A 19,787-nucleotide genomic window follows, 5' to 3' on the forward strand; every position below is an offset into this window, starting at 1 on the left:
GGGTTTTCCTCAGGAGGTATTTCTTTCTTTCTTTTTTTTGGGAGGGTGGGGTTGCTGGGGATTGAACTCAGGGGCACTCAGCCACTGAACCACATCCCCAGCTCTTTTTTGTATTTTATTTAGAGACAGGGTCTCACTGAGTGGCTTAGTGCTTCACTTTTGCTGAGGCTGGCTTTGAACTCGTGATCCTCCTGTCTCGGCCTCCCAAGCTTCTGGGATTACAGGTGTGCGCCACCCAGGAGGTTCTTCTTACGGGATCTTTGGTAGATCTTTGGTTGTTATCATAGTCTGAGTTTAGTCTAACCCAGTTCTCCCTGCTTTCTGGATCTCCATGTGATCCTTCCTCTACATGTGCTCCACCATCTTCCACCAGTCATGGGCCCCATGCCAGAGCTAGAGCCTGTGCCAGGCTGTTTGGTCCTTCAGTCTTTGAAACTGTGAACTAACTAAACCACTTCCCTCATAAAGTGGGCTGCCTCAGGCATTTCGTTGCAGTAACGCAAAGCTGACATACACTATGTTATGCCCACACTACCTCAAAACATCTCTTTTCACCTGTCTCTTGATTGCATCAGGACCCACGTCATGTGATTGACCTAGGCCATCTAGGTGAGTGCAAGCACAATCTAGGACATTCACACAATCATGAAATGGCCTAACAGAGCACTTCTCAGAAAGTACTCCCATCCTTAAGTAACACATGTCTGTAATTTTCCTTTTTCTGTTAAGTCCAATCTAGTTGGACATCCTTGTCTGGAGAGTAGTTCTAGGTGGGACTGTTTCTGGTTACATCTTTCCTTCAGGAAAATATTCCCTCCCTTTGGGTCCTGTTCTCTGCACACGATCAGGAACTAATTTAGTAAGTCATATAAAGAACGAATGAATGTATGGTTTTATACTCTATGGACCAGACATTGGCATTTGTAATAGATATATACTTTTCTTCACTATTTATTTTTATTTTTAATTGTGGTGACATGTGCAACATAAATTTTACCATTATAACCATTTTTAAGTCAGAGTTCAGTAGTGTTAATTATACTCACATTGTGCACCAATCTCTAGAACTTTTAAATACCCAGTAAACAGTTCCCTTCTTCCCCTTCCCCTAGCCTCTAACACTCCCTGTGTCAATGAATTTCCCTATTCTGGGAACCTATGCGTAATTATATAGTATTTGCCTTTTGTGATTAGTTTAGTTAATTTAGTGTAAAGTTCCTAAGGTTCATGCTATAACAGATTTCTTTCCTTTTTTTTTTTTTTGGTAGTATTGGGAATTGAACCCAGGGCCTCACACTTGTTAGGCAAGCACTCTACCACTGATCTATATCCCCAGGCCAAGTTTTTCCCTTTTTAAGGCTGAATAATATTCCACCATATATATAGAGAGTTGTCTGTCAGTTCTAGAACCCTTACATGGATATCAAAATCCATGAATGCCCAAGTCCCTTACATAAAATTCAGTAATTATCTGTATATAACCTACATACATCCTCCTATATATTTAAATCACCTCTACATTGCTTTTAGTACCTAATATAATATCAATGATGTATAAGTAGTTGTCATGCTATATGTTTAGAGAATATTGACAAGGATAAAAACCTGTACCTGTATAGATGTAATTTTAAAATCTTTGGTTCATATTTTATTTTATTGGTGCTTCATAATTATACATAATAGTGAGATTTGCTGAAAAAAATTCTAAAATATTTTTGAATCTTAGGGTGCAGAACCCAGAGATGTGGAGGGCAGGTGACATTTTGCTTATCCATCATGGACCCTCGGATGTGGCTACTGTGAATGATGGTGCTATGAACATCTATGAATATAATAGATATATTTTTAAACCTCCTAATTTACAGCTCCTTGTGAGTAGAGCATTTTGGTTCCTCCCCGCTTTATCATGACAGTCCCAAAGAGAAGGGGAAAGCAGTGTCATCTGGGAAGAGAAAGGAGATTCCTCAGAAGAAAAAAAAAGGTCTAATTTTCCTGCCTCATGAACTCTAGAAAGAAAGGGAAAGCTTGCCCCTTTTTCAAACCATCCTCCTGGGGAAGGTGAAGGAAGCATGAATATGTGGGAAGCAGGTAACGTAGCAGGGGGCTTGTGTCCCTTTCTGGGACACAAATCTGAAAGTGGCAGACAGAGGCAGGTATGTTAGATCGCCAAGGGGAGGTTCTGGGATGTAGGTGGGACACAGAAACCATGCCTGGGAGACTTGGCCTGCTTCCTTGGACTTAGGAGGAGATGTCAAGAGCAGGGCCACTTCTAAAGTGTTCGGGGAAGAAGCTCATCAGTGAACAGTGGCTGGGTGGATGAGCTCAAGAAGGTGTCCTTGACATTTTTGCAGCAGAAAGTTCATGTTTCCAGAGCAAGATGGGGCAGAAGATGCTTTGAGGACTGATGGGTAAGCTGGAGCCTAGAGTCAGGATGAAGAGATCCCATAAATAGGACCCCTACCATCCACAGGTCACAGGCTGCAGCCAGTAGTGAGGATCAAGATATCCCTAACAGATCAGGAGGGGCTGGGCACCCCAGACCAGAGCAGTGACAGGGCCACAAGGATCAGGCTATCATCCTGCAGACTCCACTGGTATTCAAAGTCCCCTCTCTCCACCACTACAAAGGCACTGTAAGCGCTGTCCCCATCTACACCCTGATAGTCATATCACTCCTGAGGGAGGACTGAAGAGGGGCAGAGCTGTCCCTGAGGAGACCACATCTCCAGGCAGAGACTCTTTAAGGTACCTGGACAGAAGCTAACTACATATTCATACTGCATTGCCTTTTCAGCCTGAACCTGAAGAGACAGTGTCGTGGGAACTGCAGGTACTGCACCCAGGTCCACCTGCCCAGCAGGTGCACCCATCCCCAGCTGCTGCAGGTGCTACAGTTAATCTTGTTGCAGAGGAGCGTTGCCTTGGAAACAGAAATGGAAGCTGCCACACCTGGAGACACCTGGGAGGTTGGGAGGCCCAGCCCCCTGGCTGAGGGCAGCTAATGGCCTACAGACACGGAAGCATAAGAGCTCCGTTCCCTTGTCACAAGGTGAGGCTAACTCTGGCACTATTCCTACTTTAGAGCGCCCCATGGGATCAGGCAGAAGCTGATTCCACCTGACACTGCTCAGCTCTCTCCCTGCCCCCTCCTGCTTCCCTCACTAAGCCATGTGCACCTGAATCCTGTTCTGCAGCTCTGCTTCTGGGGAGCCCCACTCACGATAAAAATGTTTTGCTAACTAGACTGTGTGTCCCTGTACCTCTTTGAGTGGAGATGCCTAAGACTGAAGAATATTTTCTTTGCACATGTCAGTGTGGAGAGAGTGAGACTGTGATTCCACAGCATAATTTAACAATGTCATAAGGCAAAAGTGACTCTAATTTTCTCCTGGAATAAGGACCCAGGAGAGACCATTTGGGAGCAGGTGGCCATTCTGCACTGTCCATGACCTGCAGGGCTGACTGGGTGGTAGTTTTGCTGATCTCTAATCCCAAGCTTCTAGGAGGTTGGTTTCTGGTTCCCCTCAAACTGGGGTTGCCAGACTTAGCAAATATAAATACAAGATACTCAGTTAAATTTGAATTCAGATAAATGACTAAGTAACATTTTAATATAAATATAATCTACGGGATATACTTACACTAACAAAGGTATTCACTGTTAATCTGAAATTTAAACTTAACTGGGCATTTTGTATTTTTCTTTCAAGAGCAACCCTCTCCCACATGGTCTAACTCAGCTGAAGCCCCCAGATCTGCCTGCATTTCTGACTCGGGATTGCTGGGGGAGGCTGCAGGGGTCAGAAATTCTTCCTGTTGGGATTTCACACCCAGAGGCTGGGCCTCTTCCAGGCCAGGTACTTATTCCTCCCTTCTCTGGATCTGAAGAAAGTCACAGACTGAGGAAGCTGGAGGCTAAAGGGGAAATAGAATGGTAATACATAGCTAGAGAGATCTTTGCAACAGGACAACATGTCACTCAGAAGTCACCTTGGAGGCAAACACTAGTTTGGGTGTCAGCATGTCCCTGCTCATCTGGAAAGAAGTTCTGGTGTCAGAACTCTGGGAATAGAAAAGGAATGACCGTGGGCAAGAGGGGAGAAACAAAACCAAATCGCGCTGGCGAGAAGAGAGGCTCACGTCAGTAGAGCATCTACAATGTGCCACTCTCTTCATGGCCTTCATCCCACTTAATCTTCAAAATTAATTTGGCAACACCAGAGAGTTGTTCCTACTTTGAGAGAGGGGGAAACTGAGGCATGAAAAGGAAAATAGGGACTCCTTATCTAGTAAAAGGCAACAATGAATATAAGCTCAGGTCTCGGTGGCTTCAAAGTTCAGCTCTTTTCTCTCCAGCATAGGAATCAGCATCAGTCAGTTTTGCAGATGCTGTCCCTGTCTGCCCATGTCCCCTCAGGGCTCACGGTTCTCACAGTAAGTGCCTATGGCTCTGACCTGAGACTGCACAGGACTGGAATGCTAGGGACAAGCAAGACGCCCCTGGGAGAAGCCCCCAGTCAGTGGGGGATGCAAGCAGGTAGATAAATATCAGCCCCAAATCCTTCAGATGGGACCGTTCTGGGGCATGTCCCACACCCAGTGGGAGCAAGCCTCATTTGCTCATGGTGGTAGCCTCATGCTGTGGTGCCTTCTCCACCCTGTCTCATTCCCTTACTTCCCTGTTTGACATGGGTTCCTTCCCAAATCAACTACAGATGCTTCTTGACTTATGATGGGTTACATCCCAATAAACCCATTGTAAGCTGAAAATGCACTTGATATATCTAACTTACCAAATATCATAGTAAAGTTCCTACCGACTGCGCACCACTTTCACACAGTTATAAAGTTGACAAATCATGGAGTAGAACCACCCCAGGAGAGTCTATTCCTGCACTTAGATTCTCAGGGTTGGGAAGCTAATGCTTCTCCTGGCTTCCTATAGCACCTTACTAAGCTCTTCCTGCGGATCATCTCATTTAATCTGCTCATCCATGTGATCAGGCAGTTTCTATTATTATCCCCATTTCACAGATAAGATACATTAACTGACCAGATCAGCTGCCAAGCCTCACACTGAGAGTGCCTCAGGCTAATAACTGTGTTCTCAACCTAGAGTCATTAGAGACTTCCATTGGATTCCTAGACAATCATTCCCTCTTCTTGTAGCTCTGGACTGAATTCTCTACTTGGGTGCAAATAGAAATGGGGGCTGTAGCAGTTGGCTGTTGGCCAGCAAGGGGATGCCTTGTGGTGTAGGTGGAACTGTGGAACTGCATATTGTTTTAATATCACATCAATTCCATCCATAAGATATTTAAGGCCCACGTACTATGTGTTTTTCTTTTGTTCTTTGCCAGACAGAATTCTTGCCCAAGCTTCTTTTTCCTTTATTCCTCTGCTCTCCCATTATTGTGTGCCTTGCCCAGCACAGCAGCACTTGCACCTTCTAAGGACCAACGCAGTGTCTAAGGACCAACGCAGCTCTTTGGGTCCTCACGTCTCTGGCTGAGAGGGTATGTGCATCTGTGAGTCTCAGTTCAGAAATTAGCTCTGAGTGACTTGCCTGATCTTCCCCTATGGGAAGACCTACTTAAGACCCTTTACACACACACACACACACACACACATACACACACACGTGGCTGGTTGGCTTAGGCTTCAGAAAGAGGACCTCAGCACGAGAACTCTTTTTGATTTGTCTGCATTCAAAGCCAAATTCTCAAGGCCATAAAGAAAGGATTTCCCAAAGATTGACATTGCTTTCATTTACGGCATTGTCATCTGAGGTGTCTCTAGCAGAGATTATAGGAAGGAGCTTCAGTGATTTCTGGATACCTTTTGGTGTTTTGTATCTATCAAAAGATAAGCTTGCCCAATCACAAATATACTTTTGGATAAAAGGCATAAACATCACTCAGAGGGGTGTTCTGCTCCTTTGGAGGGTTAGTCTTAACTAGATTGTCAGGAAGGTTTTGGGTTTGGGGTGTATTTATTTTTTCCTGCTCCCCAGGACTCAAACCCAGGACTTCACACACACAAGCCAAGTGCTCTATTTGAGCTACATCTCCAGCCCACATCGGGAAGTTTAAGCTGAAAGAGGTCTTAGTTTCATTGACCTTTTTGAAATCAGGTGCCTCTTGAGCAGCATCCTGTAAAAGCTCAGATTAGGGCTTATAAATGCAAAAGCCGGAGGGAGTAGGTAAATGAAGAACATAAGTCAGGGAGGAAAAGCAACACAAGGGCACTGATGAATGAGGACTGATATTTGGTATCTGTCAGGGTGGCCACAAAAGTTGTGTGGACTATGTTTGAGTGGGTCGATGCCCCATCTACAGGAGGGAACCCTCTCTCTAGCATGTAGGTCCCAGTGACCAGATCTTGTGAGTTCTTTTCTGAATTTCCGCATTTAGATTTTCACATACGATTCTTGATTTTAAAATCTTGGGCAGTAATTCTTGTATTTGTAATACTATGTAGACCTAACAACAACAACAAAAAAGCCATGGCTCCAATTTGCCTCTCTTACTAAAGACTTTCTTTCCAGAAAAATGCCCACTTTTGCATATTAAACAGTATGACATCACACATCCGGGTTTTGTGGACCAGGAACATCAGGTTGGGAGACTCTGTAGTCAAGTTTCCTCTGTAGTCAAGTTCTCTTTAGAAACTTCACCTTGAGTCGGATGGCCCTCATCCTCAACCTTGGCTCAACCTAGGAATGTGTTCTGACCTCCCCATGAAGAACATCTACAAACAGGTGACCACCACTCTCACCTCTGCTTCCATCTTCCACTCAGTGGCTGGACACTACTCCCAGAATTTTCCCTTAAATTCCTGCTGGGATTTTCATCTCCAAAGCATGCCCTGATGAAGGCTGAATTTCCAGAGCATGCAAACCCAGCTGAAAGTGTCAGGTATAGTCTCCAGGATTTTCCCTCCAGTGGCCTGTGGGTACTAGTGGCATCTGGCTTTATGCCCAGGCCTGGCTTTGCCCCAGAGGGACAGGCATGCACACCTCACACTGCTCATGGTGGCTACTTCTCGGTATGAACTTTGGTTACAGTCATCTGGAAGTGACCAAAGAGATACATATGCCACCCGTCCTCCTTTGTAGAGAAGACTGGAGAAAGCCCTTTGCTCTGCCGCCCTCTGAGTCATCTCCATTTGCTCACTGTGGGGGCAGGAGGAGACAAGCTGAGGCATGGGGGGACATGTTGATCTTGCCTTTGCCCCTTACTAGCTGGACACCTAATCCCACCTATCCTTCCAACCACCATTTAAGGGGCCCCATGGGCCAGTCATGTTGCTGTTTCACAGACAATATCTTATTTGATCCTCATTACAAAGCATGAGACCAGAATTCATTCTAGCCCCATTTGCCAGGTGAGAAAATAGAGGCTGGAAGAGTTTGATCATGTACTTGGTAAGGGGAAGAGCCAGAGCTTGATTTCCTAGTCTTTAGCAAACCCTAACTGTGAGTTCAGCCAACTAGCCAATGTCTGCTTTTCTCTTCCTACCTATGTGGGTCATAAAAATGCTGTTCCAGGTCACTGAGTGGCCCCGTGAAGTGCCCAGACTAAGGAGGTTCTCAAAACGATGTTGTTGTAATGGTTACGCTTACATCAGCACGCCATTGCCCTGACGCACAATCTCTCCCCGGACTTTAAGTGTGTGTACTTGGCTCTGGGAATATTACTTTCCCTCTGGCCCCTCTTGCCTGGCACTCTGTGTCTGGCACTGATTCTTGCAGGTTCAGCCAAGCATTGAGCCTCTTCAACTTCACCAATGCTGTCATCTTTCAGGTTGGGTGGCCATGTATTCCTAAGACCAAGACCCAAGAAAAGCCTTCTGAGCCTTTCAATCGTTCCCTCAGGCCTTAAGCAGTAAAGGGCACATCCCAGACAAGGCTGGCGCACTCTGGATGCCCACTGCCCCTCATAGAATCATGTGAGCCATTTCACAGGGATGTGTGCAAGAAAGCAAAACAGAGACAGAAAGAACACCAGGGGAGCAGGGCTGCCCTGGCGGATAAGGAAAATCCTTCTACATAGCACAGAGTGTGTCACCATCTCAGCAGCTGGGGATGATGCCAGCACTAAGTCGCCATGGGGCCTTGCTCGAGTCACTGCCCCTTTCTTGGCCTTAGTTCCTGCATCTATCAAATGGACACAGCAGATGCGCTATCGCGATATCTATGTTGGTTTTCATGCACTATTCCTGGCTTGCAACTCCAAGTTGGCTCATGGAAACTCTAATCTTACCCCATCTTTAGTTGGCCATAAAGAAATTTTCTGAACTACCTTGTCCAAGAGCAGGTCACAAGACCCTCCTCATTCTAGATAATTCCTGCCCCATACCCTGGAGGAAGGAATGCTATGTAGAGAGGCCAAAAAGAATCTGAATAGACAGGACTTGCTGGGTTTCCCCACTATCTATTAGAACTGGATCTGTTAGGGTTTGGGTATGAGGTGTCCCCTCAAATCTCCTGTGTTAATGCATGAGGTTAAATGATTGGATTCTGAGAGCTGTAACCTAATCAATCCAACCTGGTTTGAATGGATTGACTGGGTGGTAACTGTAGGCAGGTGTGGCATGGCTGAAGGAGGTGGGTCACTGTGGGCCCTGGAAGGGTTGTCTCCCTGTGGCCCCTCCCCCCTCTCCCTCTTCCTGGCTGCCAAGTACAGAGCAGTGCTCCCCTACCACGCCCTTCCACCATGGTGCTGCCTTACCTTGGGCCCGGCTTAGTGGACTCAGTTCACCATGGACAAAATCCCTGGAATCATGAACCAAAAAGTCCATGTTGTTCTAAGTTGTTCTTAGAATTTTGATCATAGTGACACAAAGACGATTAACACAAGATCCGATCCTTTTTGTATCATCACATTGATATACAATCATCCAAGTTTCAATCATGCCTATGTTATGAAGCCTCAACATTACTCAGCTTTAAAGAATGAAATTCTAGCATTTGCCGGTAAATGGATAGAGTTGCAGGATATCATGCTAAGTGAAATAAGCCAACCCAAAATACCAAAGATCAAATGTTTTCTCTGATATGCAGATACTAATGCACAATCAGAGGGGGTGCTAGGGAAGAACAGAGTTACTTTATATTAGGTAGAGGGGAGTGAAGGGAGGGGAAGGGGTGTGGGGGTAGGAAGGACTCTAGAGTGAAAGAGACATTATTACCTCATGTACCTATATGACTGCATGACCCATGTGATCCTACAATATGTACAATCGGAAAAATGAGAGATTACACTCTATTTATCAAAATGTATAAATGCATTCTATTGTCATGTACAAATAATTAGAACAAATAAAAAATTGATTAAAAGGGGGCTGGGGAGATAGCTCAGTTGGTAGAGTGCTTGCCTTGCAAGCACAAGGCCCTGGGTTCAATCCCCAACACCGCAAAAAAAAAAAAAAAAATTGATTAAAAGGAAAAAAAAAAGGGACAGGGTTTGGAGAGCTTCCAGATAGCTGAACACATGGAGGTCACTGCAGGGTGGCATACCTGGAGTGGGCACGAAAGCCCCCTGCCCCTTCTCCTGTTCCTCACCCTATGAATCTCTTTGTCTACATCCTTTGTAATATCCTTTATAATAAACCTGTAAGCCAGTAAAATAAGTGTTTCCCTGAATTTTATGAGTCTCTTGAGCAAATTAATTAAACCCAAGGATGGGATCATGGGAGTCCTGATTTTAGCCAGAAGCACAGGTAAAGTAATCTGGACTCACAACTGGCATCTAAAGTTAGGGGGGCAATCTTGGGATGAAGCCCTAAACCAGTGGGATCTGACTCTTCTCCAGGTAAATTTGTCAGAAATAAATTGAATTAGAGCTCACCTGACTGGTGCCTACTGTTACAGAATTGCTTGTTGGCTGGAGCGGAGAATCCCCTCCTCTTTTGTGGTCACAGAAGTCTTCTGTTGATTCTGGGGTAAGAGCAGAGGGAGAATAGGCACTTTGTTTTTCCAACACAGCAGAGTTAGATTAATAATTGTCCAAACAGTAGCCCCCAATCTTTCCCCAACTCCTAGGGATTCACAGTCTACCCGCAGCTGATTTAAGGATCTGATAAGTCGTGCATAGCAAGGAAAACTGCTGATTTGGTCTAATCCATTGTCACTTAACCTTCCTTGACCACACAGCATTTTAGGTAACATCAACTAACAATCCTTGAACAAAAGTTCTACGAAACATTCCTTGGCTAATTTTTGGGTTTCTTCTGGTGTGTAGGTTCTTTCTAATTTGATGGTCCCTCTGAATCTGTGCTGGGAGTTGGGAGGCCTGGTTAGCGGTGGGCCTTCTGGGACTTGTAAGACCCCTGTCTTCTGCTTTCTCGGTCATCATAAGAGAGCACTGACTCCTGCTTTTAGGGCTAGCTACATGATTGTTTGGCTTCCCATTAGCTCTTCCTTTTCCAATGAAATAATCACCCCATGCTGCTTTCATTCTACATGGCTCAGGTGGGGCTGACCTCATCGCTGGACTCTAGGGGCATACACATGATCCAGGCCTGGCCATGAGGTAACACAACCTCTTTCCTGCAGTGATTGCTTCTTTATGGACATGTGACTCCAAAAGGGCCAATCAGAGAGAATCCTGCCACTTTTGCTGGAAAGACTGGGAAAGAAATGGGTGCTGCTGGGGTTGCTAAGTCAGTGTGTGATGGGGGAGGATATCATTTCTTCTTCCATCTTGGAGAGATCCTGCCAGAGAAATCTTAGGGGAAAGTAGTACCGAGGATGGCGACAAGCAGCTTCTTGATAACATCACTTGAGGACTTGGATATAGCCAGTCCTAAAGCCATAACATGCTCCAATCAATTCCATTTCTTGAAACCACACATATTCCTTATGTCCTCATAGAACCACTGAAGGTGAAAATATTTTAAGTAAAAAAAATGCATTTAGTACACCTAACCTATTGAACATCACACCTCAGCCTTGTTTGCCTTAAACATGCTCAGAACATTTTAGCCTAGAATTGGGCAAAAAAATCTAAAATAAAGTGTATTTTGTAATAAAGTTTTGAATATCTCATATAATGCATTGAATGGAGTACACTGTAGAGTATCTGTTGTTAACTCTTGTGGTTGCACTGGCAGTGGGGGGTCACTACTGCTACCCAGCATCACTAAAGAGGATTGGCCCCACAATCACTGGTCTGGAAAGGGATCAAAAATAAAAATTCCAAGTATGATTTCTATTGAATGCCTATCACTTTTACACCATTGTTATGACTGAAAAATCTTTAAGTTGAACTCTTGTCAATTGGGGACCATCTGCAGTTTGAGTTTGACTTTCTAATGCTGTAAATGAAACCCCCACCCCAACAATTTTACAAGGGCCATGGATCAAATGTTAAAGGAGGAAAGTATGGCAAGTGTTTGGGAGGTTGAAGGGGATGGTTACCCCATGACAGACTGTGGGCACAAACCCAGCTGCTAGGGGAGGACTGACTGATCACGTGGGCCTCAGCAGGTGTGGACAATGTTTACTCCAGTGGAATGATGGCCCAGGTGGGGAACTGGGGGACCCTGCAATGCTAAACCTAAGCATATGGTCAGCCCTGAGGGGCTATATTCTAAAACAACTTTGCTTCTCCAAATGTGGTCCATGGACCTGCAATCCTGACCTCATCTGAGAGTTGGATGGGAATGAAGAATCTCAGATACTACCCCAGATCTGCATTTAATCAGACCCAGGTGGTCTGTGAGCACATTCAAGTTTGAGAAGCACCACTATGGGTAATTTATAGGAACGATGGAATCATGCAAAGGTAACCACCAAGGATTCCTTCCTCCTTGAACATACATACCGCTCCATCCATCAAGAGATAGACCTCTTCACCTCCCTTTTTATCCTGGCTCACCCCATGACTTGGTTAGACTAATAGGTGGGATAGAAATGGTGCTTTGAGTTCAGGGCCTGGTCCTTTCTGATTCCTCTCTCAGAAACCAACTTTGTATAAAAAGTCAGACTTCCCTGAGACCCTCATGCTACTAACTGCATAGAAATGTCACTTGGAGGGTCCAATAGTCATAGGCATGTGAACAAGGCCGAGTCTAACCGTGCCCACAGCTGAATGCAGCTGAATGAGTGACCTTTCTTGGTGCCACATGGAGGTGAGCCCACATTTCCAAGCCAGAGAATCAGGAGAAATAACTAATCTTTGCTATTTTAAGCTGCTCTGTTGTTATTCTGTTATCCAGCAAAAGGTGACGGAGGGAGTGAATCCCTTTTACTAAAGGAGGTAGCTGAGAAGTGGCCAGCTGCAGGGTGTTCACATAGTGCTGAGCGTTTTTCCTCTGCCAGGTGTTATTCTGGGCACAAGGTTGGAGGTGCAGGAAAGACAGCAACCTTACTCTGGTGGAAATGACATTCTTGTTCAGGGAGATGGTAAAAGACAACACATAAATATGATGATTTCAGAGAGATAAGGAAAAATTGGAGTGGGGGTTGAGAGGATATTAGGTAAAATAGGGAAATTCTCTCCAAGGAGACATACTTGAACTAAGGCCTCATGCTGAACAGAGGCAAATTGTAAACTGCTAAGAGGAAAAAGCAATGGCAGCAGAGGGAACAGCAAATGTAAAAACCACAAAGTACAGAAACTCTGGGAAGTGAGTGAGAGATAAGGGAAAGCTGGGGAAGGGAAGATGAAATCAAAGATGAAGTCACAAAAGCCAGCAGGAGCTAAAGGTTCAGGTCCAATCTGGCAGTCCCAGCCACACATGGCTATAGAATCTAAGTTAAAATTTAGTTTGAGGCTAATGAAGGAGGATTGTTAAGTTTGAGGTCAGCCTCCGGCAACTTAGTGAGATCCTGTCTCAAAATAGAAGTAAAAAAGAGCTGGGAATACAGCTCGGAGGTAGAGTACCCCTAAGTTCAATCCCCCAAAAACAAAATTAATTAATTAAATTTATTTTAAAAGATAGAAACACAGCTCCTTGGTCTCATTAGCCACATTTCAGATGCTTAAGAGCCGCAAGTGGTTAGTGGCTGCCATATTGAACTGGGTTGCAATATTGGTCAGGGCAGATATAGAGTACATTCCCTTCATTGCAGAAAGTTCTGTTGGTCAGAACTAGCTTAAAGGACAAATCAGAAGTAGACCTGGATCAGAGTTCAAGGTCAAACCATATGCCCACGGGCTTGAAACTTTTTCAATTTCTTGAGGTTCCAGTTTCCCCTAGGGTTAAATGAGGTTCTTCCAGCCTAACAGTGGGTCCCAATTATCCATAGTAAGAAGCCAAGTCCACAGTCCAACCCAGGTCTTACCTAACTGGCAGTAAGGAGGTCTGTTTAACTGACTTCTCTGCAACCTCATTTAAGCTGCCACTGTGGGGCTCCCTGATGTGAAAAAAGCATGGCTACTATTTCAGGGCAACATGCAGAAGGGAAATTGCCACAATTAGCTGAAGCTGATTTTGATTAGCATATTTTCTTGCCGGGCTCATAACATCTGTTGGTGTGGAAACAATTGCTCTGTCTTGTCCCATCAAAATGAGAGGCCTGGGCAATGAACCAGGCAGGCCCACGGGGAACCCAGCATCAGACAGGATAAAAGTCCTAGAGGGGTTTGAAATAATCCCAATGGAACGAAGCAAGTCAAAGACACTGTCTTAGGAGAAGAACAAGAAAGGAAAATGCCTATCCTGCAAGCAGCAGGAAACTGGAAAGCAGCAGATGGGGATGCAAGGTGTCCTAGGGGTTAGTGGGCCCTGCTTCATCATTCAGTACTTGCAACACCTTAGAAGTACCTTAACCTGGGGTAGTTACATGACCATTATTATCTGAGGAATGGGGACAATGACACCCACCTGATGAAGTCAGGAAAGGAGCACATGAAATAATCTTTGAAGTCACACTTGGTATACAGCAGGTGCTCAGCTAATGGTGGCTAAATGATAATTCTGATGGAAAAGAATCAAGTGAGGGAAATGGATGAGGACAGGGACAGCTGAGTAGTGCCCAGGCCTGGTTCCTCCATTCAGTTCTTCTAATAACTGTGAACTGGCCCATGGCCTTGGATACTCCCTTAACCATTCTTGGCCATTGTTGCCCACCTGGGGCCCAGCAAGTTGACCTGGCTGGTCTCTATAGCTCCTTCCAGCTCTCCCTGGTTAACAAAATCCAAAGCCACCCCAGAAGGCCTGGATACATCTGAATTCAGGCCTAGAAGGTAAGCAAATCACTGAGACCCAGAATCCTACAGTTCTGGATTTGGAAATGGCCTTTAAAGATCTTTTGGACCAACTCCCATCTGATGGTGAGAATCCCATCTCCAGTTATGCTGACAGAAGGTCCCTACTTTGCCTGCATACTCTCACTGCCTGTTCTATTTCCAGAGCTCTCTTTTCTTGAGGACAGTTAACACAGAGCCTAGGTACACCCCAGGTTAATGCCCCTCTTAAAAGGTAGTACCCAGCATGGGACACTGTTCTCAGTCTGTGTCTGTGATGAATGTGAGAATAACCTATTTCACAGCATGGTGGTAGGAATTGAGAGTGGTAACACATCTAATGGATCTGGCACATAGTAGGTACTGTGTTTGCTCCCTCCCTTCTCTCCAAATGAGGGTTGTAGATGACAACCCTCTGGCCCATTTTACTGTTCTTTTCTTTCAGAGGGGCCTAAGATGGGGCTAAAATGTCATCAGTGGGTCTAGGACCCCATTGGCATCTTGGACTCTGCAGAGATCAGCTTCAGCCTCATCATAAAGAGAAAGGAGGGATGATAATGCCTAAGAAGGAGATTTCTCCTGTTCCCCACCTCCTTTTCTGCCTTTCACACTAAGAGCCTTCTCATGATCAAGAAGGACCCAGAAAAACCAGGATTGCAGAAGTTGTATGGTTCTGCTGTGTAGACCTTCCAGAGGCTGAAGATGGCAGATATTCATGTGGACACAGAGAAGCTGTGGGGAAATGGGAAGAGGTGACAGAGGAGAGGTTGATGCTCCTGAGTTGCATCCCACTGTTGGTTACAGAAGATTCTTGGGACTTGAAACACCACCCTCAACTGGCTCTTGGTGGCCCAGCTGGCAAGAGCCAGCATCCTCTGGGTGAAATGGCATTGTTCCCTGCCCTAATCCTTACCACCTTCTTGAATTTTACCTCCCTTTTTGGTGTTTAAATCCATTCAACTACTTCCTGTCGTTGTTCTGAAGTTCTCCTACTGTCCCCCAAAGAAAAGATTTGATACACCAGAGTGTCATGGAAAGATGGATTTAAAAACAAAACGAGAGGGGCAGTCTACAGAAAGGAAGGGCCACTGAATGCATTTTGGGTTAGAGGGGAGGGAAGGTGGCTTGTACATCCCTTATAGTACTGCAGAGCTGCCTCTGCTCACACTGCTGTGGGGTGTGTTCTTATGGCCAGTGGCTGCTTCTGAAACAATGCTCTAGTGAATTTTCTGTTGGAGGCACTGGCCTCTGCCACAAAATGCATCCTTCAAGAACAGGTGCCCTTTGCCCTGAGAGTTGGTGCAGGTGGCAAACCAAGCTTTAGAGGTGATCAGAATGTCCCTCGGCAATGGTTACCCATCAGAAAGAGGCTTGGGGCAGGGGTGCATGCATCAATGAGTCCATTTTCCCAGGAAGTTTGGGTCTTGTCCTAGCACACTCCTGCCCACCAGTTCAGCCCATCTAATCCTGTTGTGAGTATGATATTCCAAGGCACAAAGCCAGCAGCCATTCTGGCTGTATCTCCTTCCATGGGATTGGGAGAGTTTCTGAATACTCACCAGGTGCACCTGATAAGGCAGCGGCAGGCAGGTAGCTGGTCTCGGTTGCAGAGGATTTGGAACTGCAGGCCAGCTCTAGGAGGTTAAACAAATGTCCTGAATGGACTACATTGTGATGTCATACCACTGAGGTGGCCACACAGGAAGGCCTTCTGTGACTATTAGTGTCAGGGACAGGGTGGGGCAGGAATGGCTGCCTCAGTGTAAGAAATGAACACGTGTGTGTGTGTGTTCTCAGCCAGCAGCTCTAGAGAAGCAATGAGACGTAGAAAATATTGGCCTGGGAGAAACCTTATGAAACCACCCTGCCACCACTTGCTAACATCCCCATCCCTGCCCAGTCTGGGTCAATTCCATTAGACCAAGCCTATCTTTTTAAGTTTTCCCATACAAATTCATTTATGTGGGCACCTCCAAGTCTTTACACATTTAAAAGTCTCTGCAGTTTTTATTTCTACTGAATATCCCTGACTTTTCCCCTACTGCCCACCTGGTGTGGCCTCAAGACAAGCAAAAAGAATTTAAATATTAGTTCAGGAACACAAATCCAACTTGTGTCCCCCCGCCGTCCCTAGTTAAATCCAATACAGATGTCTTCTAGGTTCTCCTCTATAGCATGTATGCTTGGGTTCCTTTCTGTTGTTGGCATTTGAGAATAAGGCAGTTTATATTCAATAAGCCTGAAAAGAAAAACCCACCAAAGGGGCAAAATATAAAACATCTCCTTTTTCTTCTGGTGATTAGGTTTGGGAGTGGGGAACACTTTTTATTTTATTTTTATTATTTTTTTATTTTGGGGGGGTGGGGAGCACCATTGGGGAGCTCCAGGGTCTCACTTCTTGCTCAGGCTGGCCTCAAACCTACCATCTTCCTGCCTCAGCCTCCCAAGTCACTGGGATTACAGGTGGACCCCACCTAGCCAGGTTTTCCTAAATTTTAGAGTCTGAACAGTGGATCTCTTTAGGTTACATTAGAATCATCTGGAGTGGGTGTTAAACTGTAGATTACACCCTCAGGGACCTTGATTCAGTAGATCTGAGGTGAGATCCACAAATGCACATTTCTAACTAGTTTCCTGATTGCACTGATGCTGATGGTCCAGGGGCTACACTTTGAGAATATATAAGAGGTGTTGGTCTCCTGGATTTGATCCTAAAATAGTACTGCCAGTGATTGGCAGTATTTTGAGGTTGCTGGAGAACACACAGGAGCTGTGGCTTTGAGGCCAGATTAGCTGGGTTCTCTGTGTTCAATCAACATGATTTATTGAGGATCTATTTATTGCCAGGACAGAGACATTGTTGGGACCCTGCCCACAGTCTCTTTGCTGTGATACTTCAGAATATAAAGACAACCTGACTTCCAGCTGCCAGCACCTGCATCTCTTTGCTTGGGGCTTTCTCCAGCTGCTGGAGCATACCCTGCCTGCAAGTAGGGCAGCTGGCAAGAGTCAGAAATGTTCTCAAGTGATGACTATCAGACCCGAGTGAATACATACCCCAGCTCCCTCCCTGCTCGGGTCGGGTGATTTAGAGGTACCCAAAGAACAAGCCTTGGGTGTCCTCAGTGGTAACTGGTTTGGTAACACACTTTCTATTGCTGCATCCCTTCCCTGTCTCGATTTCCCACTCCCCTAGAGATGTTCCCTGGGAACAACCCCAAACAGATTTCTACTCCAATCCTCGCCTCAGAATCTGCCTTCTGGGGCAACCTGAACAAAGACATTATGAATAAGGAATGGTGTTTGTCCTTGATAAGGTCATACTTAGAAGGGAAAAGACATAAACCAGTTTAGAACAGTTTGGAGTTTCTGGGGATCACAGGTGAGTGTCAGGTCTCAGGGCAGTTGGAGGTGTCCTGCTGGTTGCCCTTTGGAGTATCATCAAGGTTGCCCTGAGGAAATGCACCAGCTGATATACTCATGGGATGGCCTGGCATCCTGGCTAGAGAGTCTTTCCTTTCACAAAGGGCAGCTGGGATATGCAACCTGCAGGGCACAGATTTGTGACACCAATTCCTCCTGCTTTCCACCCCTCCCAGACAATTCCTCCTGGGATAAGAATATGGAGGTAGAGATTGCGTCATTTAAAATATAGTCCTTGTTTCACACTTTTGGGGAGCATGGAATGCTTGGAGAGTAGTTGATAAGGGTTGTTATGGTTTATATTAGGTGTTCTCCAAAAGCTCATGTGTGAGACAATGCAAGAATGCTCAGAGGTAAAACAATTGGGTTATGAGAGCCTTAACTTAATCAGTGTTAATCATCTGATAGGGATTAACTGGGTGGTGACTGTAGGCAGGCAGGGTGTGGCTGGAGAAGGTGGGTCCCTGGGGTCATGTCTTTGGGATACATATTTTGTTCCATGTTGGGGGAGTTCTCTCTCTGCTTCCTGGTGATATGTCCCCAGTTACTTTCCTCTGCCATACCCTCCACCAAGATGTTCTGCCTCATCTCTGGCCCCAAAGAATGGAGTCAATTGTCTATGAGCACTCTGAAACTGTGAGCCCCCAAATAAACTTTTTCTCCTTAAAATTGTTCTTGTCAGGGTTTGCCCTACTCCAAAGGGCAGCCAGTGGAACACCTCCATCTACCCTGCAATCTGACACTCAGTGGTCAAAAAGCTGACTAAAATGAGGGTCTCAGCTGATCTGATAGGATTAATATGTTTTCCTGGTTGACTGGCCCAGAGTCTGGTAATGCCCAGCCTTACACCTGTACTATGGCAAGATTGATCCACTTCTTCTCTTGCTTCAGCAGTGAGTCTTAGTTCCCACCCCCAACTCCTTCCATATTCTCCTCCCCATCATTATCATCAGTCCTCCTGGAGTACCCCCAAACAAACATACCACCCAATAAAAATGTGCATGGCAGGAAAATACACTTCAGGATCAGTTTCCTCCAATCAGACACTTCATGTACAGAAATTTGGGAGTTGCCACTGCGTGGATTCAACGGTAGTTTGGCTGGTCACAATCACAGATCATTCTTAGGGACAAAGCACCCCAGAGTTCTTCTTTCCCCATATTTTGTCTTGGGTCTGGGAAGAATGAAACCTGTCTTACTAAAGCGTTGTGTCAGTAAACAATATTAACCTTTCCAGCCTTATCCAGGACATGAAAAGTAATCGGCTACAAACAGCCACAAGCTCTACCTCTAGACAAAAGGATCATATTCATGGAAACAGACCTCAGACAGAATTAAAAGTAAAAGGGAGCTTAGCTAGTGCTTCAGTAGACCAGGAATCAAAATGTCCACCTCATATTTTACACTCTCTTTCACACACATTGCTTGCCGAGGGGAAAATACTAGAAGGAAATACACTACAATATGAAAAGGGTTTGGGTTTTATGAATGAGACTATAGAGAATTCTTTTCATATTTTCCAAAATTTAACCTATGTAAATCTTTTTTTCTTATGTAATAAAGTATTCATTTTCTGTTTTTAAAATTGAAAGCTGCTGGAGACAAGTACTTACAGTGGTCTATAACATACTAGATTTTTAATATATGTTTGTGTGATGAAATCCTATGGATTTTTTCCTCTGCATATCTACCCATCTAAGTCTTCAAGTCAGGTTCAATCTCATATCCCTTACTAAATCATCCATGGCCCTGACAAAAAAAAGTCTTATTTATATCATCTGCCATCTTTCCATACATTGTTTGTTTATAACCACATCAGTGCTCACCAAGGACTGTGATGACATCTTTAATTTTTCTCCCTTTCTTCCTTTCTGCCCCTCCCCACACTGTTCTCCTAGAGACTGAACCCAGAATCTCACCCATTCTAGACTGGGGATAAATCTTTATTCTTCATATTTCCAACAGTCCTTAGCACAGAAATTTAGAGAAGATAAATCCAACCTGGCACTATGTATAGTAGCACAGGCTGTTCACTGCATAAATTCCAAGCAATGGTACAAATGATTACCTCAGCTGAAGGATAGTGCCCTCAGAGTCCCTGTCCCATCACTTCTATTTTATGACCTTGAAGAGTTGTTTCCTGAGCCAGTTTTCTTATCTTTACAATAG

The 19,787-nt window shown here is 45.0% G+C and overlaps 1 protein-coding gene across 3 annotated transcripts in view; it reads right to left on the reverse strand.

Moving 5' to 3' along the window:
• Window positions 1-19,787, reverse strand: part of BANF2 (BANF family member 2) — a 55,561-nt gene that overhangs the window by 22,656 nt on the left and 13,118 nt on the right. For 2 of the 3 annotated variants that reach the window (XM_079129628.1, XM_079129627.1), the window contains one exon: window positions 9,852-9,931. The exons of the other annotated variant lie outside the window; for it this stretch is intronic. The gene's annotated coding sequence lies outside the window, so the exon portion shown is untranslated. The remainder of the gene's footprint in view (window positions 1-9,851; window positions 9,932-19,787) is intronic. 3 annotated transcript variants of the gene reach the window in all.

The sequence above is a fragment of the Sciurus vulgaris genome (genome assembly GCF_902686455.1).
Source record: "Sciurus vulgaris genome assembly, chromosome: 2".
In the NCBI taxonomy this organism is placed as follows: Eukaryota; Metazoa; Chordata; class Mammalia; order Rodentia; family Sciuridae; genus Sciurus; species Sciurus vulgaris.